This window comes from Tamandua tetradactyla, chromosome 12 (assembly GCF_023851605.1).
Source record: "Tamandua tetradactyla isolate mTamTet1 chromosome 12, mTamTet1.pri, whole genome shotgun sequence".
Lineage (NCBI taxonomy): Eukaryota > Metazoa > Chordata > Mammalia > Pilosa > Myrmecophagidae > Tamandua > Tamandua tetradactyla.
In genome coordinates, this window is record NC_135338.1 from 62,921,895 (window position 1) to 62,948,260 (window position 26,366).

A 26,366-nucleotide genomic window follows, 5' to 3' on the forward strand; every position below is an offset into this window, starting at 1 on the left:
CACGGCCTATACATTCCCTGGCCTGCCTCTTCATCCTTGCTGTCACAACCAACCCAGCCTTCCAGTCGACAGGTAAATACAGCTGTCTCCTCCACGCCTCAGAATAGGAAGTGAGAGTTTCAGTGGGGGCCAGTTCTCAACTCTACCCATCCTTGGGGAGGCTTCCATGGCCTCTCCCCCAACCAGCTCTGGCCTCCCTGGCACAGACTCTAATTACATCCTAACCTTCACCTTGGGGGATGCGTCATTGTGCCTGTGGTTGTTTCTTTAGGGCCTTCATTTCCTGAAAGAGCTGGAACTCTAGAAGGTCAAAGTCAATTGGTTCATGCTAAATCCCCTACACCTGGGCCTGACACACAGCTGGTTCTCAGTGAATACTTATTTAATGGATGGTGGGTGGGTGGATTGTTGAATGGATGGACAGATGGGTGATGGGTGGATGGATGGATAGATGGGTGGGTGGATGAACGGATGGGTGGGTGGATGGATGGGTGGGTGGGTGGATGGTTGAAAAGATGAACGGATGGGTGATGGGTGGGTAGATGGATGGATGGGTGGATGGATGGATGGGTGGGTGGGTGGGTGGTTGAAAGGATGAACGGATGGGTGATGGGTGGGTGGGTGGATGGATGAGTAGACTCCAGCACAGTGTTATCCCTGTGACAGCTCACTGAACTTTTCCCCAACACCTGAAACACAAGGAAGTTTAATCAACAGCCCCTGGGATCTAAAAGAGACTTTAAAATCTAAGAAGCCAAAGTCACTTGACCAACTCTCCAATACATGGAGCAGGGAGAATGCTCCCAGCCTGCCCATGTCTCAGGACTTTCAGATGACCCTGTGAAAGGAGAGGTCCTGCGGCGCCTTGAAAACAGTATAGTGCCTGTGGGAAGATAATGGCAACGTTGATGAGGCTGCCAAAGAGCCCAGTGGCAAAACTGGCCCTGCCAAACCTGCTCGGGGGTGCAGAGGGAGTCAGCAGCTTCCAGGCCCCTGTGCTCCCTGACAGCACTCCACTTCTGGGAGTGGGCCCTGAGGAAGCCAGCAAGGACCCCCACCAACACTGAGCTGAGAGGATGGCCACTGGAGTACTGGGTGCCACGGGGAAGGCGAGGGCAATAGCAGAGACGCCAAAATAAAGCCAGACATGGCTCTGGAGTGGCACGCAGTGCCTTAAGTCAGGTTTTGAAGACTGACTTGATGACATGGGGAAACACGTGAGAGAGAACGTTAGTGAAAACAGATCGAGAGAGGACACTGCATGTGCAATAAGATCTCATGTCTAGTGAGGGAAAGTCTCTTTTTGAATATTGCATGGAAAGAGTTGAGATGGACATTCACCAGCGCCTGGTTATCCTGGGGTGAGCGGTCATGATTCTTTTTCTTTTTCTTCTTTGTGATTTTCCATGTTGTCCAAATTGCATTTTGGGGGTGCAGGCCTGGCTGGGCCCTGTTCTCCTGATCTTCTTTCTCTGGGTGCCAAGCAGGAACCCCGCCCTGCCTTCTCAGAGTGGGGACTAAAGTCCCATCCCACTGAGACCCTTTAAATGGGGGTCTCAACCTCTAACACATTGGGGTGCAGATGTGGCAGGCCCTCCCTGCGTACCCCTGGGGAACAGAATTAAGGAATCTTGCTTTCTTGCTTGCTGGCTCTCTTGCTTTCTTCCTGACTCTGCCTATTTTTAACCTTCCACATTTTCCACAGTGAGTAAGAAAAACTTTGCTAATCAGGGGAGAAGCGAAGCCATAGAAAGCAGGCGGAGGCCTGGACCACCTCTGGATTTGTCCAGACCCCACCCACCAGCCGGTCAGGGCCTGCTTCAACCTGCTTTGGAGCAGAAGCCAGAACCGGTGCTTGACAGGGGGAGGGCAGCTGGCTCCCAGCCCTGCCCTCACTTGCTGAAGGGCACTGGGGTTCCTTTCTCTGGGACTCGATTTCCTCCTCTGTGAAATGAGTATAATTGCATCCCGGGCACTCAGCGGATATTTATGGAAGGAGTAAATGAATGAACGGGTGAAGAGTGAACTAAGGAAAGCACCTCCCAGACCTGGGACGGGAGGCCCATTGCACAGCCCACCCTGCTGAGAAGATGGAAGTCAGCAGGAGGGGATTGGGTTCTTGTGGCTGGGTGGTAACACCCAGGGGGTCCTGCGGAAACTGGGGCAGAGCCAGGGGGTCCAGCCTTCCCTCCACTGATGCCTGGGGCTGTAGAAGCTGAGAGGGCAGCAGTTCAGAGGGAGAAACAAAAGTGGGATCCTACCCAAATCAGAACACAGTCCTTGCCTGGGTCCCTGTAATTAAGGCTCTTCTGTCTCAATTTATGATAAAATATATGACATACAATTGCTTTTTTGTATTTTGGACACTCGTTAAGAGAACAATAAATGTTATTATTTATTAATATGGTAATGAATCATTCAGCTTTCAAAATTAAACATTAAACCGCTAACAAATTAAATGTAAATTAGGAGGCCCGGGGTTGATTGCGAGGGCTCCCCGGGGAGCGGCCGCTCCGCGCTCTTTGCAGAAGGAGCCGCTTGGCCCTTTAAGGAGGCGAGGCGGCTGGGGCGGCCCGGGTAAAGCGAGGACACGGGCCCACCCGCGGGGACACGCTGCCCCCTGCCGGTCGTACGGGGCAGGCCGCGGGATCGCTCCCGCGCCGGGGCGGCTTCTCGTTCGCCGGCGTCCCGCGACCGCAAGAGTTCCCTCCACGATTCGATGGGGAGCGGGGTGTTAGGCCCTGGGGACGCGACGGCAAGAGTTCCCTCCACGGTTCGATGGGGAGCGGGGTGTTAGGCCCTGGGGGCGGACGCAGATCCCCCGCGCAGGCTCCCCCAGGCCCCTTCGATCTTAGCACTCAAGCCGCTGGCAGCCTGCCCGAGAGGAGGGCGCTTTGTCTCCATTTTGCATGCAAGAAAGCAGAGCCCAGAGAGGTTGACTGACCGGCGGAGGTCACACAGCCAGTACCTTGTGGGACTGGAATCCATCCTACGTGTGGGCCAAGGTGTTCATTCTCTTCAGGTTTTTCTGTGCAGTCACCGAGGCTGGGTCCCCAGGCTGGTCCCCAGAGCTTCTTGGGGCCAACGTATGTGGTGGTGACAGGGTCAGCATGTCCTGCACCAGGCACCAAGAAAGATGCTGCTCACGGTGACCCCAAACGAGGCAGGTGCAATTCCCTAGCCCCATCCCACAGGTGAGCAGACCCAGGCAGAGGCTTCTGGAGGTTGCCAGGTCACACAGTGAGGAACTGGGTCTTTCCCAGTCCACTCCAAGGCCAGACAATTTTCTTCTAGTTTCCAGAAGGAGCAGGAGGGGCTCCCCACTCTGCGGCCCCATCCCATCCCCACCCCCACCCCCACACTGGGAAAACAATGGCAACTTCGGGTTCCTGGCATGCATCTTTGACGGATGCCTGAGTTATAGCAAGAAAATGAATCCTTATTTACTTAACCAATCCGTGATTTTGGACATATAGGTCATTTCCAATTATTATTCTGAATAATGCCGCCATGGACGTCTTTGGATATAAGGTTATTTCCTTGGCAGATTTCCAAATGTCAAACCACTGAAATAAAAGGCTGGGATGCATGTTGCTCAATTGCCTTACTAATAAGTATGTCCCAGTGTGCACTCCTTGGGGGAGGGACGTGAAAGAGCAGGGCCCTTGCCCAACCCCCCAAAACCCAAGAGCACCCAAAAGCACCTAGACAGCTGCAGAGCCCCCTCCCCCTTTTACTCCCAGGCTGCTGTGGTGGGAAAACCCTGTTGTCTATGACCTAACTTCTTGGCTATTTGTCCCAAGCCTGTCGGGACAGGGGCTGACCCTTGAACCAGTCCCACCCACCCCCAGTCCCGGCAGAGTCAGTGATCGGCTGGCACGGCCAGGGGTGGTCCCAGAGCATCTCATTGCTGCAGCCCTGGCTCCCAGGGTGGCCCGGCACCACCCTGTGGCAACCTGCTGCAGTGGACAAAGCCTTAGTGGGTGCATAAGGAAGGGCAGCTTGCCCATCACACTCAGGCTCATGGTGATGGCCACATGCGTTGGACACTGAGTAGACTCCAGACACAGTCCTTACGGCTTTCTATCATCCTTCTTAAGAAAATCACTGCCCCTGTCACCCACCAGGTGGCCCCACCACGATCAACGCAGCCGCCCACGGCCCTAGCACCGACCTTCTATCCACAAGGGTCTCTGTCACCTTGGGAAAGCTCAGAAAACAGTCGTGGGCGCATATACCCGTGGACAGAAAAGACTTGCATCATGTGTCACCACCTCTCTGGCCTGCCAGGCTGGGAGCGACCTGAGGGAAGGTGGAGCTGGGTTCGATGTCCGTCCATCCCGGTGGATACACAGTCAGCCCCACACCCCCGTCCCCACCCCTGCCAGCTCATGGGGAGTCCGGTCTGGGGTCAGAGGCTGCTGTGTGCCTGGAGCGAGTCACAGCTCCCCGCCTGCCTCGGGGCCCCTGCCCAAGCAATGAGGGGTGCGGCAAGAGGTCCCCCAAGCACGCTGCAGGGACAGAGGGAAGCCGGGTCCGTCCCAGCCCCTCCGCACGGGTGCTTCTGCACCCCCTTCCCAGGCTGGGCTCCAGTCTTGCCGCAGGCTCTCCTGCCCAGTGTCTGCCTCTCTGCCCTCCTGCCTCGCTCCCCGTCCTGCCCAGGCTCTCCCCCTTACTGCTGCCATCTCCCCAGGCTGCTCAGACACCGACTAATTTGTTTCAATCTCACCTCCTTCCTTATTGATCAATGCTTTAGCCCAGTGTGGTGTTAAATGACTCGTTCCCATAGCAACCGCCAGATACGGCACAGATCTGATGCGCCCGCTTCCTGGTCAGAGCCCTCCTGAGAGCTCGGTGGGAGCACATCTCCTTTCAGATCTGTGGCTGTTTTCTGAAAGACACGAGATAGTGTTCTGAACAAGTCATTTTGAAAAACAATATCAAAAAATAGACCTTAACCAGGTTTCTCAACAGATATAAACTTGTTTCATACAGTGCACCACTCTCAAGAAATATGAAATCATATTTAAAAAAAAAAACCTTTGACCAAGTTATCTTTCTTCCAAGGCTCTCCTTAAGAATCGAGCTGAAATATGGAAGCAGTTCTCTGCATGAAGATATCAGCCGCTTCACTTATAAACTGGACAGCTGAAAACAGACTACAAGTTCAAGAACAGAAGATTCAAATAAACCCTGGTTCATACACCTGCTGGGATATTACACAGACATTTGAAAGGCCACCTAGAAGAGGGAGAAATGCATCCGGAATCATGGAAAGTGAAAGAAACAGGATAAAAATTGTGTCTGCGGGGGTGATCATAAGGAATGCAAAACAAGCTGAAACTATGTCAGGAGAAAACATCCAGAGATAATACACACACTGAAATACTGACAGCTGTTTTTGGTTTGTTGGGCCGTGGTTATTATTTTTTTCCTTATTTACATATTCAGTAGATATGAGCACCCATGTATGGGACTGGCCTCGTTTGATACTGGAAGTACAGCAGTTACTTCTACTTCCTATATTTTCCAAAGTCTGTGTTGCTTCTCAATGGAAATATATATATAATATGTTACATATATATATATTTTTTTAAGTCAGGGAACACTTGTCAGATTGGCTACAAAATAAGGCAACAATGTGGAGACAAAAACACACTGCTTTCTGCAAGTATGAATTACTGTTATGTATTTTGAGAGAAATTATCAAAATTTAAAACTTCTATACCTTTCCACCCAGCAATGGTGAAGTCATTTCCCTACAGGTATACTCGTGAGGGTGTTTGTCACAGTAAGCATGCACAGCGAGAGGTAGACTCCTTTAAAGTCCATGAGCTCATAAGTACAGAAAAGTTTTCTGGGTGAGAAACTGTAAGCAACGTTTGCCCTGGGCGTCTGAGATGGAAGGACTTGTTCTTCACCGGACACCCCTTGGCTGAATGTCTCACCACGTGCTTGTATTACTTATCAACTAAAAAATAAACTCAGCTTAAAGGATCCCCACTGACCACTGTCCAGGCAGCCTGAAAATGGCAGGAGGAGCCAAGGAGCAGCTCACACCCTCCAGGAAGCAGGGCCACTCCTGTCCCACATACTGCCTGGGGGGGGGGGTCATCGCTGGAGCAGCTGGGCTCTCATCTGCCCAGGTGACCACCCCTGAGCCCAACCCCAAGACTCAGTGCCCCTGTTCTGCACAGCCAGACCTGTCCCAGACCCCTGGGGCCTCCAGGACTGGAAGCAGGCCGAGGACACCTTCTCCCTGCTGCCTGGCACATCTGGGAGGGGAAGCAGGCGAGGGATCAGGTTCAAGGCCTGTCACTGAGCCAGGAAGGAAACTTTACTCTGTGGTGAGGGGAGCACGGGGCCCCCGGGACAGCTGGGAGCAATGTCCCAGGGACCCTCGGGTTCTGAGGTCAGCTGACCTCAGCTGACCCTTCTGGCTTCTTCCTCTGACTCACCGGAGGCTTTGACACCTTAGTTTCCCTCTCTGAGCCTCAGTATTCTCAGCCATAAAATGGAACGATGATCTTGCTTTGCCAGGTTTTTGGATAGATAAGAGGAAACATATTTAAAGTACAGGGCACTTAGTAAGTTTTCAACAAATGGTGGCTGCTCCTGGAAGAAGCCCTACGGCCCCCCGCTGAGCCCCCAAAAGGGCGTCTCCAAGGGAATGGCCCCTACTCTGCTTTGCTCTGTATGACAGCTAATCGAGGAGTGAAGACCCCCAAGTGGGCATCCACTTGTCTCCCAGGGAGTCTGAGCCTCATGGAGCCCCGTGCACAGAAGAGAACATCCCTGTTTTGAATAGAGGAGAAGGAGAGTGCTGGCCAAGAGGTGCGCCCCATGAGGACATGCATTTTCCTCCTACATGTTCGGTCTCCGCGTGGCGGGGGGAGGCCACGTGGGGAGATGGGAGTTGGCAGACACCCATTCCTACCCTGTTCTGCCTCTGTGCTGCCAGGCTCCACCCTTCACCTCTCTGGTCTCAGTTCCCTCTTTGTACAATATGGGGATGATACCCGGTCAGCCTGGAATCTGGTGGGTGACAAGCCTTCCACACATGCGCGAGGGCTTGTTTCTCTTTCTTTTCCTTTTCTTTTTTTTTCCCCTTTCTGGGAAAGAAACAACAATAAAAGTTGATGCAGTCAGCTTGGTCCTACAACATCCCTCTCTTTTCCTGCAGACACCCCAAGAAGTCTGTGGAAGGCGCCCTACCTTACGAGGTCTCTCTCCCTGGGAGGGCCCTCAGCTTTCACCTACAACATTGCACAGTATTTGCTTTCTCAAGACCAGCAAATACCCCGCCTGGCTCTTTCTAGTTTGGATACACAGGACCTCAGGGAAAGGGATTCTTCTTTATTACAGAGGCAAGGGATTCTTTTTTTATTGCAGAGGCAGCCTCCCCTCCTCTAGGCCTGGATAAATCACTCATCTCCAAGGCCCTGGGGCTTCCACTCCAAGACCCCATCCTCAGGCCTACTGCAGTGCGAAGTTTGTTCAGCTGCCCAGATCATTTGTAAATTCATAAAACCTCTTCTTAGAAAAAAGTAAAATTTGTTTTCTTAATAGCCCTAACGCAGCAGCTGCAGGAATTTTCCAAACTTGAAAAAAGAGGAGGGAGGAAAAAATAATCATAAGAACACCACCTCTGGTTTCTGACAGAACATGCGTAATTGTAGCTGGAGTCTAGATTTTGAGCGGGGGGGATAGAAGGGTGGGAGAGAGTCCGTGCTTCTGTGCAAATGCTCCACACTCATTTGCGAAGGATGGCACTGCCGGGTCTGGCTCTGGGGAGGCTGGGATTCAGCAGGTGTGAGCCCGAGATGGGGGTGGGGACAGCGGGTGGGCAGGGAGGACTTAAGGGAGGGGAGGGAGTCGTTCTGGTCACTTTGTCCAGGTCTGTCGCACTTAGAAGTGTTTGCCAAGGACCCAATCCGGGCAGGCAAGTGGGGGTGCCCAGGGTGGACTTGACTTTGACTGCCACCCTCACAGGTGATGCGTGTCGCAGCAGGGCAGGTGTGCATGCCGGCTCACCCTTTCTAGAGGGCAATCTGACACCAACGATCCAAAGTCTTAAAACCATGCGTGCCCTTTGACCTTGCAACTCCACTTCTAGGAATTTGTCACAGGGAAGTTGGTAAAGATTTAGCCCCTGGCATGATAACAGTCACCATTTTTGAAAACCATAGATTGGAAATTGCCTACTGTTCACAAGATGAGCTGAGTTGAGCACACTGTGGTTGAGCCAAGCCCTGAAATATGAATAAAATTATCGTTGTCGATGATACCATGAAAGGATGTTCCCACCCAACTGCCAAGTGAGAAAAGAGACATGCGTGGTATGTCACCAATTATGTCAAATAGCATTCTATCAGAAAAAGTCTAGAAAGAAATATACCAAAATGTTAACTAAAGGTGGTTGTTTCTGGGTGACTTCTCTTCTTTGGCCTCTCTGAATTTTCTGATTTTTTTTCCGCAAGGAGCTAACGATGTCTCTCTAGTGTATTTGGAAGCATGGCCTTGGAGACAGACTTCTTGGCTCCAGCTTGTCCTGTGCTCCCTTGGACAAGTTACTTAACCTCTCTGTGCTTCAGTTTCCTCACCTGGGTTATAGGGACAGCAAAAGCACCTACTGAAGGGTTGCTGTGAGGTTGAAGCTGATATATGAAAAATGCTTGGCTCATTGCCTAGAAGATAGTCAGTGCCAACTATTAACCTGTTTTTAGTTTTTGCTTGTTTTTTTGTTTGTTTTTGTTTTTCTGTATATAAGCATGCCCCTGCTAAGGGCTCAGTGCTGGGGACACTGCAGTGACCCTACGTTCCCCAGGAGAGCAGACATTCAACCAACACTTGCGGCATGATTAATTCATTACATGCGGTAGCCATGTCGGGGGCCCTTCGAGACAGTGCACAAGTCACGGAAAACTGCTCGAGGATTTTGAACATTATCTGAAGAGCTCTGGGAGCCCAGCATTGAGGAGTTTTGAGCAGGGTGGTGACATCAGAATTGTATGGTTTTAAAACTCGTGTTGTCCACACCGTGGACTAGAGGGGGACCCGCAGGGCTCGGGAAGCCCCTTCTTACGAGGCTGCTGTGGATTCTGAGCCAGGGTCTGAGGGCTGCTCGGGCTCCGTGAGAGGCGCCTGGGTACGGCTGGGGTGTCCGGAGTGACCCCCAGGCTTCCCACCTGATGAACACGTGGACGTGGGTTAGAATAGAGGGCCACATGGGGGGACCTGGCTGGGGAACTGCAAAATATGTTCAGTTCCCAGCATTTGAGGTGCCTGGGGAATGCAGTCCAAGAGGAGAAACCCCGGGTTCTGGAGGCTGCGCTCCGATGAACCAGCCCCACTCAAAGCTGGCCAGTGGTTGGGCAGAGCCCCTCCTGGGAGGTGAGGAGGGGGCGCAGGATGGGGGGCGCGGATGGGCCTCCCCTATGCGGTAGGGACGGCGCCCAGTGTGCAGGTGGTGAGGTTCGCATCCCAGGTGGCCCCCTGCTGGGTTTAATGGGCTTCGCTCCGGGGCCTTGCTCTGGGGGTCCCCGAGACTCCAAGCCTGAAGGCACACAGGCAGCCATGGCCCTGGGAACCCTCCCCTGGGGGTTCCAGGTTTCCCATCCACCAAAGTGATCTCAGGGCAGCCAGCTGCTCCCGAATGGGCTCAGCCCATGCCCTGTCCCCTCTCCATCTTCGTCGTCCCCCACCTCCAGCTCCAGCCACTGGGGCCCCTGGCTATTCCTCTCCACCTGGAACCCTCTGCTCCCAGAGCCTCCCATGGCTCCCTCCTGCTTCATTCCCATCCCTGGGAAATGCTGCCTTTTGGGGGACATTTCCTCAGCATCCTCTGCAGGACGCCTCCTGATGTTTCCGCCACCCGTCCCTCCCGGAGAGGCGACTTCAAGAAGATAGAGGCTTGCCTGTGAGCAGCCTGGCTGGTGCCATGGAATAAATGGATGTAGATACCAGAGAGAACGGAGATGGAGGAAGAGGGTGGCAGGAAGAAGATACCTACTATGTCTCTCAGGGACCGTGAGTGATGTTATGTTCTTCCCTGTATGTTTGCCCTTTCCCCACTGTCCAGTGTACTGGCATTTGTCCGAGTCATGCATTGTTTTCAAGTTTTGAACACGAGTTGCCCATCATCTGTGAGCAGGCGCCCGGGCTGGGACCCCATCCCTGACGTCTAGGAGGGACCCCAGCCAGGCCCTAACTGTGCTAGGGGAGTTGGGGATGGCTGTGGGGCCCTTCCCCCTGCGTGCAGGTGAGCAGGAGATGCCTGCGTGGGGCGGGGGGGAGGGGATCCTCATCAGTCCCCGTGCCTTTTCCAGCCCTCGGGGAGGAAAGGACAGATCCTCCTTCCATTCCCAGAACCTTCACAGGTGAGACGGTGCCCCTTTCTTAAAGCACATGGGAGCTGGCCTGCACCCAGAAAATGCAAGCCCTACCCCCTTACTGGGGCACAAAAGGCCCGGACTCTTCTGTCTTCATCACCCCAAGGCCCAGTACAGTGTCACCTGGCAGGTGAGAGGGGCTGACGGCAACAGAAAGTGTGGCCTCTGGACCTGTAGGTCAGGGTGTGACACCCAGCTCTGCCACGAGCACATCCTGGGACATCATCTAACCTCCCAAGCCAAGCCTCCTTTACTTTCAGATGGGACTCATAGCACACACCTCGGAAAAAGCGTGGCAAAAAGGCATCAAGGGCTTGCAGGGTGCTAGGCCACGGCACACCCTCAAACTGCACCAGCTACTATTGTTGGCAGTAAGGTTTTATAATGAAGTGAACAAAATTGAGTTAAGAACTGGCCAGGGTTTCCTTAACCACCACCACCCCCACCCCTGCCACACACACACCCCACCCCTCTTTACTGAGTTTGTGTTGCTGCGTCATATTTTGGCCTGGCCAGGTTGGAAGTCAGTGGGGATGTATGTCTCATGGAAGGACATCCAACAGGCTCCAGGGTGGCTGTGTGAAGATAATGAATTCGGCCGTGGTTACCCAAGGCACATGTCTGGCCCATGCGGCCCTCCTGTCTGCTGGGGTGACCTTTAAAGGTGAGCGTTTAATACCCACCCATCACTCATGGCCTGTCTCAGCAGAGAGTAATCACTCCGCCCCCGCCTGCCCCCACTTCCCAACACTGTCACTTCTCTCTGAATCATAATAAAACCTTACAAGAGGAGCTAGTTCCCACACCAGCCCTTGTGATGACAGTTGAGGCCCTTTCTGATATGCCTCGGGGTAAGAGGCGGCCTGGCACAGCACCTTTGCCACCAGACCCCACCAGAACCATGGGGAAAGCGTTCGCCAGCCTTTTCTCCCCATGCATAGCTTCTCATTCAACTTCCCATCTGTCTATTGAACCCAGAACCACCTCAGTCTAGATGTCCTTGGCTGCAAGGAACAAAAACCACTCTGACTCAGGCTGCAACAGTGAGACCGGCTATTATCTCATAACAGGAAGCCCAGAGGTCACCCAGGTTTCAGGGTGGGTGGGTTTAACAACACAAGGATATCACCAAGGACCCAGGCTCTTCCAACATCTGCCCTGCCATAGCCAGCATGGGCTTGGTCTGCCACCTGGAATCAAGATGGCGGCCACCAATCCAGTTGCACACCTGGACTTGACACCCTTCATTTTGGAAGGAACATTGGTTGGACAGCTCCTCCATGAACTTCCTGAATTCAGTCTGTATTATTCTGGCACCTTGGATTGCTTTTGCAGCACTACTTCAGAGGGCAACCCCCAAGGCTACCCCATGGCACCATACCTGGTCTTTCCATCAATCAACCAATGAGTTGATTTTAAGTCACCAATTGTTTATCAATGTAGTTGTTGGTGGTGCAAAAGGGTGTAAAATATTTTGATTTCCTTCTGATTTGCTCTGATTTTTCACAATTTTTAATTCTACCATAGGTTCTGTGATTGTTGTTTTGTTGCTGTTTTTTATCTCAATGGTGGTGATGATTCTCCAGTGTGGGGTGCTTCCAAATAAAACAATTGATTTTGTTCATTTTTCCTGATTGCTTCTTCTTAAGTTCTCTCTCTCTTTTTTTTTTTTTTTTTTTTTGCATAGGCAGGTACCGGAAATCGAACCCTGGTCTCGAGCATGGCAGCAAGAACTCTGCCTGCTGAGCCCCTGTGGCCCACCTGAGTTCTCTTTTAACTTATTTTTTTAAGCTGATATTATTGATTACCCAAAATCTGATTTTTTAATGAAATTTCACAATGAATTATTATTTGGTTTAGAAAATTTTAAAACAGTGCTCAAGTCTTTAAAAAATAACAATTTAACATACCTAAATAAATTATTCATTAAAGGGAACTATAGGCTTTTATAGCATCATGAAATCTCTTTTCAAAATGAATTTTATCACACATTTGTGTAGATAATGGTTATATGAATTTTTCAGAATTTTAATTCTTGGAGTAAATGTAAATCAATATTTTAATACATCCTATTTTGAATAACTCTTGCTTAATATTTTAAAAAGCATTTAATGATGTAGATGATCTTTTTTCAAAATCCTCGAACAACTGATTTTCTGAAGCTGTAGAGACCTCAGTTCTCTTTAAGTAATTCACATCTACATGGATGTACTTTTAAAGATATTTATATTCCCTTCGTAATTGACAACTTTTTAATTAAAGCTGGAAAGTCATCCTAGTCACAAGACAGGCAGAAATTCCCCCCAAAAGTTTAAGTCGTTAATTAGGCAACATAATGAGAATGGCAGCGCATTGGGATTCGTTTGCCCTGACAATTACCCCCCCACCCCCGCCAGCCTAAATGTCTTATTTGGATGGAAGAGTTATCTAGCAAGGCAACAGAGCCAAGCAGAGCGAGCCAGCATCTCACCACGCAACATTCATTTTGTGCAGAAAAAGGAAGACGTGACCTTTCATAAGCATCCACAACCACGCATTAAGAAACAAAGTTCTTTTCCGAGATCGATTGCCCCAGTATCCGATGGCGCTCAAGGAGCCAGTTACAAGGTCGAGCAATTAAGAACTAGAGCCAAAATGACTCACATAATTGCAGAATCGCTCATTTTAACAGCCTGATTGGAAATCGTCAACACTGTGTCTGAGACTAATGAAGCAAAGGAAATGGAAAAGGTGACATTTTCAAATAATATTATTAGTAAACGAATTGGTGACATGTCAGATGACGAAGACAACACTGATCCAAAGGTTTAGTGCGTCAAAAAAGTTTTCGTTGCAGATTGATGCATCTTTATATTAATGCATTTACTAATTGGGCTCAGCGAATAGCCTTAATTAGAACCCCTAAGGCGAGAAGCTTAGAGGAGGACAGTGTTTGCTCTTTAAAGTTGTCCCCAAACAAATTACCAGAATGAAGCATTCAAATGGCTAAGTGAATACTTTGGAATACACACATATATCATTTTGGAGGGATCGCGCGTGTTGTGTACAGAAGTTGGTATAGTGAAGGAAGGTGGGACAGCTGTACTTCAAAGTTTGTTCTGGAAAATCCTGAGATTCAAGTAATTCGTGATATTACTCATCACCTCTTGTATAAAAAAGTTTGCCTGCAGCTCCACATTAAATGATGTGATCAGACGGGTGGATGGAATGAAATCCAAGCTGTGACAGCACCGTCTGTTTCGATGCTATTTGAAAAAATGGCAACAGAATCCCAGGCTCGGCTGTTCCAGAGTGAAATGGCTGTCCAAAGAATGAGACTTGTCAAGACTTAAAGAGCTAAGAGAAGAAATGGCAGGTGGAGGGAATCCAGATGATTCTCACTTTGCAGATCTCTTTGGCTTAAAAAAGTAATGTATAACCAGCCATGAGAACCTGAATGAAACATTCTGTGTCCATGAAGCCAACTGTCTTCAAGTACAGGGCTATGAAAGACGTGTCAAATGTTCACAGGAAGAACCCAGAAAATATGCTCTCACAAGCCCCTCCAAGGAGAGCATTCAATATATCTAATTGCAGACTAAAACTAACGTAACGATGAAGAGTGGAAGAATATACAATACATGTTCTGGCAAAAGAGAAATAATGCAACTAAAACATAGGAGGAGAGGGAAGAGATAAAGGGGGGCACAGAATAAGCTCATGGTCATGTAGATAAGAGGTAGGAGGCATTTGATGCTGGCAAACCAAAGGAAATGTTTTGATTCATTTCCACCATCTGAAATGTGATATTGACCATTCTGACTAAAAAATGCCAGTTCAAATAACTAAACATTATAAAAGATATTAGAATAAAGCTAGTCACTCAAACAAAATCCCAATTTTCCAAAAATAAATACAAAATTAAAAGGGACAAATAAGAACGAAACAACCCAACCATATAAGAAACATAATAAATAAAACACAGTATTTACAGGAAATAGTGTATGTAGCAATATGGTAAAGCCAAGACCAGTATATCCATCCCAGCAGCGAAGGTGCAAATATCACCTGTTAAAAGAAAATGACTTTCAAACTGGTTCACAGAGCAAGACATGACTCTAAACAGAGTGATTTAGAAAGATGAAAATCAGGGGACAGGCAAAGATATATCAGGCAAATGGAAACAATAAAAACCCCGAGGTTTGACTCTGATATCAGACAAAGTACAATTCAGGCCGAAAGACAGTAGATGTGACCAAAATGTCACGTTACTAGGCCAATGAATATTTAACAGTTATAAATACCTATGAAGCAAACAGCATGGCAACTACCCTTTTGATGAATTTTAAAAAAGAAGAAATGTAAAAACTGTGACAGCCATGCCAGACTGCTCTGTAGAACTGATTCTCTCACTGACAACTGTAAAAGGTGGACAAGAAGATGACACAAATGTTGGAATTAACAAGATTTTAAAGCAACTCCTGATGAGCAATTACAAACAATAGACACAAAGATAGAAATGGAAATATAAGGAAGAATTGCATGGAAATTTTTGGACTAAAATCCGTAGTAACTGCAACAAAAAAAACAAAAACAGAATATCTGAGTGTGTATGGAGAGGACATAGAAAAGAATCCATGAACTTGAAGATAGAAAAACAGAAATCACTCAATCTGAGCACAGAAAAAATAGACTGGAAAAAAAAAAGATAAACAGAATTTCAGGGGCATGTGGGATGAAAACAAAGGATTGACATCATGTCATCAGAGGAAAAAGGAAGTGAAACTGAAAAGGTATTTAAAGAAATAATGGCTGAGAATTTCTCAAGTCTGGCAAAGGACATAAACCTACAGATTCGAGAACAGTGTAAATTGGGCGGGCCACAGTGGCTCAGCAGGCAAGAATGTTTGCCTGCCATGCCTAAAGGACCCGGGTTCGATTCCCGGTGCCTGCCCATGTAAAAAAAAAACAGTGTAAATTCAAAGACATTCATGCAAAAGCAGCTCATAATCAAACTTCAGAAAACTAATGGCAGAAAAATTCTCTAAAGCAGCAAGAAATGACTTGGATGCTACAGGGGAGCACCAGTTTGAATGACAGTGGATTTCTAGTGGGGAAGTACACAACATTTTTCAAGTGCTGAAAGAAAAGAACTGTCAACCCCAAATCCCATATCAAGCAAAACTGTCCTTCAGGAATGAAGGGGAATAAAAACATTCTAAGGCACAGCTAAACTAAGAGAATCTGTCTAGAGAATTTTCTGAAACAAACAGGAAATGAAAAAATGAAGGAAATTTGAAACATCGGGAAGGAAAAAGGAACAATGGAGAGAGCAAAAAAAGATGGGTAAATACGATAGAGTCTCTTTCTTCTCTTGCGTTTTTAAAATTACGTTTGATAATTGAAGCAAAAAATATAACATTGCCTGATTGGAATCTCAATGTTTATAGAGGAAATGGTTAAGGCAATTCTGTTTTAGATGGGGGAAGTGAGGGTTTCAATGGAGTTAGGTTTCACGTTTCACTCAAGCTGGTAAACTGTTGGCACCAATAGATTTTTGTTTTCTGTATCTTGATTGGAGTCGCGGATACACAAATCCACGTGTAATAAAATGGCATAGAACTGTGCACATACAGTGTCCCACTGTGAATTTCCTGGTTTTGGTATTCTGTATATTTATATAAGATGCAAGCATTGGGGGAAAATGGACAAATGGTTCATGAGATCTCTCTGTACTACTTTTGCTATTTACTCTAAATCTGTAATTTCTTCAGAACAAAAAGTTTTAAAAAAACAAAAAGATGGAAGTGAAATAAAAACATTTTCAGACAAACAAAATCTAAGAGAATTCGTTACCAACAACAATACAAGAAATGCCAAGGTAAGGTGGGGTTTTTTTCAGGTCAAAGGTATATAGCCCCGGATGGGTGCACAGAATTATGAGAAAGAATGAAGAATATGGGAAAGAGTAAATAAGCTGGTAAATATAAATTACATTATTTTTATGAAAGCCCATTGACTACTCAAGACAAAATTAATAATAGTGTTTTGTGCTATTACACAGAGAAATAAAAATATGCAAAAAACATTAACATCAAAGGCAGGAGGGGATAAATGTAGTTACAATTTTGTTAGATTCTGGCACCTTTTGGTAAAAGTACTGACCTAAGGTAAAATTATCATAAGTCAGGAATGCATACTAAAATCTCCAGTCCATGGGAATCACTACAAAGATATAAGAATGTCTTCCTAAAGATCTAATGGATCTAATGCAATGTAAAGAAGGTAGGAAAGGTCAATCAGGGAACAAAAATGCTACAGATCCTACTATTTCTTTGGAGTGTTTATTCCATTACATTTAACTATATCATTTAACTTAATTTTGTTAAGGGTAATGGAATAACCACTCCAATTAAAAGGTAAAAATGTTAGAGTGGATAAAAATCAAGAGCCAATAATATGCTGTTTATGAGACACACACTTTACATACAAGGACAGTTGAAGGACATTGAAAGGTTGAAAGAATGGACAAAGACACACATGCCATCACTGGAGTGGTAATAGTTCAGCCAGGTAAAGGAGACTTCAAGGCCAGAGGTACTCCTAGAAGCAACAAACCATATTTCATAATGATTAGAGGGTCAATTCAACAGGAAAACAAAGCATCCTAAATTTGAAGGCATAGCTTTAAAACATACAAAGCAAAAGTGGACAGAAATAAAAAGAGAAATACACGTATCCACAAACCTGTTTGAGGATTTTAACATTCCTCTCTCAGAAATTGATACAAGCAGAAAAAATATATGAGATTGAGAAACATGATTAAGTAGTTTAACCTAATTGACATCTATACGTTACCACTTCTAGAAATTTCCAAATGCGTATTCCTTTTAAGGGTACATGGAACATTTACCAAAATAAACTGTACACTGGGGCATAAATCAAATCTCAATAAATTTCTATTTATTTCTATTAAAGTAATAGAAAGTATGTTGCTTGATAACAGTAGAATTAAACTGGAAATCAATGACAGAAAGATAACTAGAAAACTATCAAATGTTTGGGAATTAAGCAATGCACTTCTAAATAAACCATAGGTCAAAGAATAAATCAATAAGAAAATTAGAAAATACTTTGAACTGAACAATAATGATGATGCAACACATCAAAACTTTGGGATGCAGATAAAGCAGGGCTTAAAGGCTTTGAACGCATATTTCAGAGAAGAAAGGTTGAAAATAAATGATCCAAGCTTCCATCTCAAGACATTTAAAAAGAATAACAAGTTAAATCAAGAAAACATAAGAAAGGAAATTGTAAATCTAAGAGCAGAAATAAAATATATATATAAAACAGACATACCACAGAGAATCAAAAGCCAAAAGTTGGCTCCTTAAAAACATTAAAAAATCAACAAACCCTTAGCAAGACTAATTTTTAAAAGACAGAGAAAAGCACAAATAATGAAGCTACATCACTACAGATAATAAGGAAATATTAGGGATAAAACTATGCAAAGAAACTTACCATTCAGAAGAAATGAATAAAATTACACAATTTTAAAAAACATAACTTATCAAAAATGGTCCAAGAAGAAATATAAAAGTTCAATAATCTTATATCTATTAAAGAAATTGTATCTGTTATAAAGGACAAACCTTCTCATAAAGAAAATGTTAGTCAAGAAGGCTTCACTCAAGTATTTCTCCAAACATTTAAGGAATAAGTTCTGTGATCTTACACAAACTCTCGAAGACTTTAGAGAGAAAAAGGGAACATTTTCTAACTCATTTTGTAAAGCCAGAATTACCTTTGTACTAAAATATCTGAGAGGGGCGTTGCAAGCTAGAAAATAAGAGGCCATAACTTTCATAGATGAAACCATTTAAAAAGAAGTATCATTGATTCAAATCAGGTTTTGTATATTTTTAAAAGGACAGTACATTAGGATCAAATGGGGAGAGCCGCACAAGAGGGCAAACTTCGGGGATCAGATGTGGGATGGGGAGGAAGTATGCATAGCTGTTGAATTCATCCCTCATGCACCCCAGGGGAATGTAATGAAGTGTTTAATGATGTCCAGCTACTACTTAATAATGACAGTCTTCTCAGGGAAGGGGCAACACATGCGTTTGCCCATTATAGCATGGATCAGTTCACACCTGTGTAGACGACCAGCTCTTGACCACAGAATATGGCGACCTGGGCAATAACAGATTTCTAGATCCAAGAAACAAAATTTCATTTAAGTTTGATCCCTTATGGAAAGAAGCAAGTGACCCCCAACCAGGGGAAGTAGTGGAGGTCTGAAGTCGTGGAGAGACTCTCCTAGCAGTAAATAAGGGCCTTATGAGAAAGTGTTATTCCAACAGCTTCTGTACTGTTTACACTAAAACTATAGATGGGTAACAGATTGTTACTGCATGTATTGAAAACCATCAGCCTCAGCCTAAAATCTTCTGGAATGGTCAGTGGAGACCAGAATGGAAATTCGCCATCACACACCTACAGCCCAGGTGGGTGCGGTGCTTAAGGGGCAGTTCACTGTTATGAAGATGGCAGTGTTCGGTTGTTTAGTCATAATATGTACAGGATTCATTATCTGTTTCAGAGAAGCCCAAACTGCCGAGGAGTTTATTAAAATCATAGAGCATGCAGAAAACATGCATCAGACAGCAATTAGTGGAAACTATCAAACAACGTCAGACACCACATTCAGGGCATTGAGCTGGCAGCTTCCAGGTACCCGCACCACAAGTGCCTGGAACAAGATGCTCAGCTACCAGACTAGCAAAGAAATGCAGGACGCTTAAAAGGCTTAATGTAGGATCCTTCAGTACTTGGGGGGAAATGGAGTCGGTCAACGTGTGGGCATGTGATGAACAGGTGGTTTACAAACGAGAGTGATGTTTGCTAGGGCTTTCAGAGTTAACCTGCTTTCTAGCCTTGTGGAATTCTGTTGAAGCTCTAGCATTGTCTTGATTTTTTTGTGTTCTTTGCCTTGTAATTTCCTGTTCTGCTGTATCTACTTATACATCTTTTTTTTTTTAATTTTGCCACATTTGATGTTGGGAGAGAGCTCTATCCAGGAGTCATTTCACTGCTTAGAAAACTTTCCTAGCCATGAAGCCCTGTTACCCATACAGACAGGTAATATGTTCATACTTTTCTACCCCATCCTTCGAAGCACCTCTGGGACTTCACTGGTTTTTACTTATCCACCATCAGCCAAAGAGGCTGTTCTCCACTAGAGCTAAATGGAAGACGCTGTCATCCTCTCCCTCCAACTGCTCTCATCATCATTTACGGCATCTCATAACTGCAGTTTTCAAAATTTTGGATTAGGGCTTTCAGGTTCTTTTGGGGGGCAAAGAAAGTTTTCTGGAAATTCCATTAGAGCCAGCTTCTCTGGGGAAATTGTTTTTAAATCCAAAGACTTGACCCACCTTCCCTGCGTGTGAACATGGGTGCTTGTATTTCCCCTTCCCTCATTGTTCCTTCCCATTTAGTACCATTATAGTTGTATTCATCTGCATTTTTAGAAGAGAGTTTTACCCATTTATTACTTTTTTTTAACATTCAAGAACTGCTGATGTGCTGTGGCTGTAGTAGAGTAAATGTAAAATTTGGAAAATGCAGATGTTGAAGGAATAGTAAGTATCATGTGTTGTAATGCTTTGTGGCAGGATTGTACTATAAGCAAATAAATTAAACAACTATGTAGCTCACAAATAAAAAGTAAAAATGAACCAAAGTGAGAAGGGCAACTTCCAGTCGGTATCTTTCTATTGTAACCTGTTACTTAAGGGAATACTAGTAATTTGTTCTTAATAGGATGTAAAACTTTCTCTGAATTACTCTTCTTTAGTTCTCCCTGCGAAGAACACAAACCTAAGCGTGATATAGCAACCCTTCTCAGGTATATCAGCAGGTATGTGTGTTTGACTCAGAGTACACAGGTGACATGGATAGGAAATGACAGTTGGTAATGAGGGACTCATTTACATTGCTTACACTTCTATGACCGGGCCTTAAAGGAAAGTCAGATTTTAAAAACCAAGTAGTATCTTCCTACCTATTTCCAAATACATGTCAAAAAGCAGAGTGATGGAAGCCAGCTTCTGGCGTCTTCCTTTCTCACGGGATCTCTACAACGACGAAGCGGTGGCTGCCAGGATGAGGCAGAAGCACTAGCTTAGGACTGTGGTATGGAAGTTATAAGCCAACTGTCCCAGCCAGACCCGCTATCTCTTCCTGGCCTACAGTTCTCACACGTTACTGATGCTGGGTAATTCTCAAGTTATCTGACACCCAAAATACAGAAACTTCTTCATCAAGAAGCAAAAAATTATATGCTCAATTTTAAAGAAGCAAAAGTTGTGAGAAGTACAGACTCCAAAAGCGCATTGCTAATTACTTGTAAAACATGCAACAGAACAGTTAAACGTCCTCGTAAAGGTAGAGGCTGTCTGTCAGCTCTGAAGGACAGACAGTCTTACCATCCCTATAACGACACCCAGCCCGGTGACACCAGGAGAAAGACTGAACGTTCTGAAAACCGGAATCACGATGTGGTTGGTTCCAAAGGGAAGTGTCCAGCCCTGGTTTTCAGAGCACCCACATCTGGGCAGTCCACGCCCAATGCCTCTTCAGAGAGTGGGAGCAAAGCCAAGAAACACTTCTCTCAACTAAAAATGTTACTTAGTCTGAAAGAATCCCCAAACAATTCAAAGGCGGACTTCAGAAATTTCTTGTCTTTTCTATGAAAGGTGAATTTTGAAAATAAGAAATATCTAATGTAATTTCTGAAAGCAAAGTTCAGAAAAAGAACATTTTTCACTTATTCTTAGAACACATGAAAAATAGGTCGAAGAGCAAACTTTTCTTGGTATCCTTCAGTTTTATGGAGAAAATACCCCATTGGAATGAATAACTGAAATCCGTCCTGCAAAGGTGGTTGTGAGAATCAAAAAAGGAGGTGAAAAGTCCGTGTAATTCATGTAGTATTATTATTTTCCCCTCCTTTAATTAGCAGCTTTTCTTATTTCTGTTTTCTTTCATAAGAAAATTGAGACATTTATGAAAGGGTCTACTCGGGAAGGAAGATTTCTTCCAGGTGTCTTTAGCTTTATTGCTAACTCAATAAGGATCAATTATGTGAGTCCCTGTTTTCCTTCAATCAGCTACATAACTGTATATTAGTAAAAATTGACATTAGTCCTCTTTTGAATGCACAAGTAACTATCTTAGGTAGTCCCGAATTATGATTCAATAGGATGCTGAAGTTTTCATTTTTTACCACTTTGTATTGCTTCGGTAATAATATTTCACCTTAGTGATATTTTAATTTGCTCTAGTAAAGACTTATTTGTAGGTCTACAAATTATATCAGGACACAACATAATAAGCAACAATTGAGTTATCTTAAATATTTTCTGGGACATAAATATATATATATACACATATATATAATAATATATAAATACATATATATATTGATAAGCTAGGATTGTATTCAAGCTGTCTTTTAAAAAGTATTTAAATAAGGAATGTAGAGCCTTGAAAAAGGAAAAAAAAGGGTGATTAACTCAGCAGGTGAACTCACTGCCCTCCCACCCTACCTGGAACATAACTCCTGGGGGGTGTAAATCTCCCTGGCAATATGGGACAGAAATCCCAGGATGAGCTGGGATCCAGCATCACAAGATTGAGAAAAACTTCTTGACCAAAAAGGGGAAGAGAGAAATGAGACAAAATAAAGTCTCAGTGACTGAGAGATTCCAAACACAGTTGAGAGGTTATTCTGGAGGTTATTCTTATGCATTATATATCCCTTTTTAGCTTATGGTTTATTGGAGTGACTAGAGGGAAGCACCTGAAACTGCTGAACTGTGTCCCAGTAGCCTTGATTCTTGAAGAAGATTGTGTAACTATACAGCTGGTACAATGCGATCATGTGATTGTGAATGCATTGTGTCTGGTGCTCCTTTTATCCTGTTTATGGGCAGATGAGTAAAAAAATAAGGAAAAATAAATAGATTAAAAATAGGGGAGATAAGGCATTAAAAACGGGTAGATTACAATACTAGTGGTCAATGAGAGGGAGGGGTGAGGAGTATGGGATGTATGAATCTTTTCTTTTTTCTTTTTATGTCTTTTTCTGGAGTGATGCAAATGTTCTAAAAATGATCATGGTGATGAATAGACAACTATGTGATGATATTGTGAGTCATTGGTTATATATGGTGGATGGACTGTATGTGTTTGAAGATTTCTCAGTAAAAATATTTTTAAAAAACAAGGGTGATTGTGCTTCAGCTTTGTTTTTGCTCAGTAATACAGTCAAGCAAGAGTGTTTCTGAGTAACCCATTGAGATGTATAAATATTTTAATTTCAAATAAAATATATATGTATTATTTGTCATTCATACTATCCATCCATACCACACTATCTTCTGTATCAGGTAGTCCAATAGAAATACACCTGTTTTGATTAAAAAAAAAAAAAAAGCCAGGTGGATTTTTTTATTCCAGGAAAGAAAAGTCAGTTTACCCTTCAAAAATCAAACAATGGCATCGGGGCAAGATGGTGGCTTAGTGAGGTGTGGAATTTAATTCATCCTCCAGAGCACCTAGTAAATAGCCAGGAACAGTACAGAACAGCTGCTGGGGTCACATTAGTGACCAGACATGCAGCGAACACCAATGTGGACAAGCTGGACTGGCTGAGACCCCACACAGAGCTGTAAGTCCCCCAAGCCGCACCTCCCCTCTCCCATGGGCACAGCAGCCTGGTTCCCCAAGGAGAAAGAAAACAGATTTTACTAGCAGCAAGGACTTAGCTCAACCAAGCTCCAATTGCATAATTAATCAATAAATTCTGACTACTGAAAATAGGGCCCCAGCCCAGATAAACCTGGAATAAGAGCTAAAGGTAATAGGAGTTCTTCCCCCAGCAGAAAGGGTGCAGGGCTGATGGGGGGGAAAATAGAGGCTTTTTTAGTTGGACAGCACAAAATACTTGAAAAGGGTTGGACACTAAAAAAGGGGGACACGTAGAACCTGGAGATACGTAGGGCAACATACCAATGTAAGCTCTTAATTGACAAACCTGAGGAACGGGGTCTTGCTCTGAAAATGATTTTTTTTTTCTTGCTTTGTTTCTACTACTTAACTCCTCATTAGACAGAACTACAAGGCTTCTCAGGCTCCAACTGCCCCCAAGCAAGGGCAGAATTAAACTTGTCTGAGAGAAAAAGTAACTAGTCAGGTGAAAAGAGTTAATTCCCTAAAGACTGTACCTTCCCTAAGAGAAAGGTGGGCCCAGCTCAAGTAGAATCCCTCCCTCAAGGAATTCAGGCACCAGGGACTGGAAAACTGAAACAATTAATGCCAACCTACAACCTCACCTCTGTCTCAACCATGCCCCAGGCAGGGAGAGTCCACTGAAGTTAAAGGTACCCCATCACTTTATGCTTGCAGGAAACTGCAGGCAGACAAGCACCACATACTGGGAAGGATAGGAAAAGCACAGAGTCTAGAGGCTTCATAGGAAAGTCTATCAACCTGCTGGGTCTCACCCTCAGGGAAAACTGATGCAGGAAATTCTTTCCTCCTGAAAGGAGGCCAGTCTGGTCTGGGAAAGTTTGACTGGGATCTATAACATCTAAGTAGTCTCTCTCACCCCCTTCCCCCCCAAAAAAGGCTCCATATAGGCAGGGCAAGAAACAAGAAAACAAGAACTGAAAAATTCTGATCAATTAAACAGAATCTATGCTAGAGGCCTAGAATAAGCTAAACTGAATGTCAAAGAACAGATAGGCAACAAAGCATCCAGCAAAAAAATCCTAGGTAAAAGAATGAAAACCACCACCAGAATAAACTAACTAGGAAAATCAAATGCCTAGATGCTAGCAAAACACCAAATCCTACTAGGAAAATCAAAGATATGACCCAGTCAAAGGAACAAACCAACAATTCAAATGAGATGCAGGAATTGAAACAACTAATTCAGGATGTTTGAGCAGATATAGAAAATCTCATCAAAAATCAAATCAATGAGTTGAGGGAGATTATAAAGAAGGCATTGGGTGAATAAAAAGAAGAAATCAAAAGTTTGAAGAAACAAATCACAGAATGTATGGGAATGAAAGACACAGTAGAAGAGATTTAAAAATGAAAACCTAAAATAATAAATTTAAAGACGCAGAAGAAAGGATTAGTGAGCTGGTGGACTGGACATGTGAAATCCAACACACAAAAGAAAATATAGGGAAAAGAATGGAAAAATATGACCATGGTTTCAGGGAATTGAATGACAATATGAAGAGCATGAATATATGTGTTGTGGGCATCCCAGAAGGAGAAGAGAAGGGAAACAGAGGAGAAAGACTAATGGAGGAAATTATCACTGAAAATTTCCCAACTCTTATGAAGGACATAAAATTACAGATCCAAGAAGTACAGCATACCCCAAACAGAATATATCCAAATTAACATACATCAAGACACTTACTAATCAGAGTGTCAGATGTCAAAGAGAAGAGAATTTTTAAAGCAGTAAGAGAAAATACAAGGAAAGCCCAATAAGACAGTGTGTGTATTTGTCAGCAGAAACCATGGAGGTGAAAAGACAGTGGTATGATATATTTAAGATTCTAAAAGAGAAAAACTGTCAACCAAGAATTCTACATCCAGCAAAATTGTTCTTCAAATATGAGGGGGAGATTAAAACATTTTCAGTCAAACAATCTCTGAGAGAATTTGTGACCAAGAGATCAGCTCTGCAAGAAATACTAAAGGGAGCACTATAGGCAGATAGGAAAAAGCAGGAGAGAGAGAGATGTGGAGAAAAGTAGAAAATGTAGACTATAAGTAAAGGTAAAAAGAGAAAAAAAGAATAGATATGACATATTAAATCTAAAAGGCAAAATGGTAGAAGAAATTCTGCCTTTACAGTAATAACATAAATGTTAATGGATCAAACTCCCCAATCAAAAGACACAGACTGGCAGAATGGATTGAAAAACAGGATCCACCTAAATGCTGTCTACAGGAGACTCATTTTAGACCCATGGACAAAAATCAGTTGAAAGTGAAAGGTTGGGAATAGATATATCATGCAAACAACAATCAGGAGTAGCTATGCTAATATCCAACAAATTAGACTTCAAATGTAAAACAAAAGAGACAAAGAATGATACTATGTATTAAGAACAGGAACAATTCAACAAGAAGACATAACAATCATGAATATTTATGCACCAAGCCAGAGAGGTCCAAAGTACATGAGGCAAACACTGAAAACAGTGAAGGGAGAAATAGACACCTCGACAATAATAGTTGGAGACTTCAATTTCCTGCTCTCATCAATGGATAGAACATCTAGACAAAGGGTCAATAAAGAAACAGAGAATTTAAATAATATAATAAAAGAACCAGATTTAACAGACATTTACAGAACATTACACCCCACAAAAGCAGGATACACATTTTTCTTAAGTGCTCATTCTCAAGGATAGACCATATGCTGGGTAGCAAAGCAAGTCTCAATAAATTTTAAAAGATTGAAATCATACAACACACTTTATCAGATCATAAAGGAATGAAGTTGGAAATCAATAACAGGCAGAGGGCCAGAAAATTCACAAATACATGGAGTCTCAACAACACACTCTTAAACAACCAGTGGGTCAAGGAAGAAATATGAGTAAATATCTTGAGGCAAATGAAAATGAAAATGTAACATATCAAAATTTATGGGATGCAGCAAAGGCAGTGCTAAAAGGGAAATTTATTGTCTTACATGCCTATATCAAAAAAGAAGAAAGAGCAAAAATTGAGGAATTAACTGTTCACCTGGAAGCACTAAAACAAACAGCAAACTAACCCCAAAGCAAACAAAAGGAAAGATATAATGAAGATTAGAGCAGAAATAAATGAAATTGAGAACATGAAAACAATCAAGAAAATCAACAAAACTAGAAATTGATTCTT

General features: G+C 44.2%; 1 long non-coding RNA gene and 2 pseudogenes across 1 annotated transcript in view; 2 read left to right on the plus strand and 1 right to left on the minus strand.

Moving 5' to 3' along the window:
* Positions 1–4,737: 4,737 nt before the first annotated feature.
* Positions 4,738–26,366, minus strand: part of LOC143651554 (uncharacterized) — a 94,000-nt gene continuing 72,371 nt past the window's right edge. Inside the window, exon 3 of the long non-coding RNA XR_013160037.1 lies at positions 4,738–4,891. This is a non-coding gene — a long non-coding RNA (uncharacterized LOC143651554). The remainder of the gene's footprint in view (positions 4,892–26,366) is intronic.
* Positions 9,339–19,183, plus strand: LOC143652683 (F-actin-capping protein subunit alpha-1-like; annotated as a pseudogene).
* Positions 20,547–21,136, plus strand: LOC143651553 (UPF0711 protein C18orf21 homolog pseudogene; annotated as a pseudogene).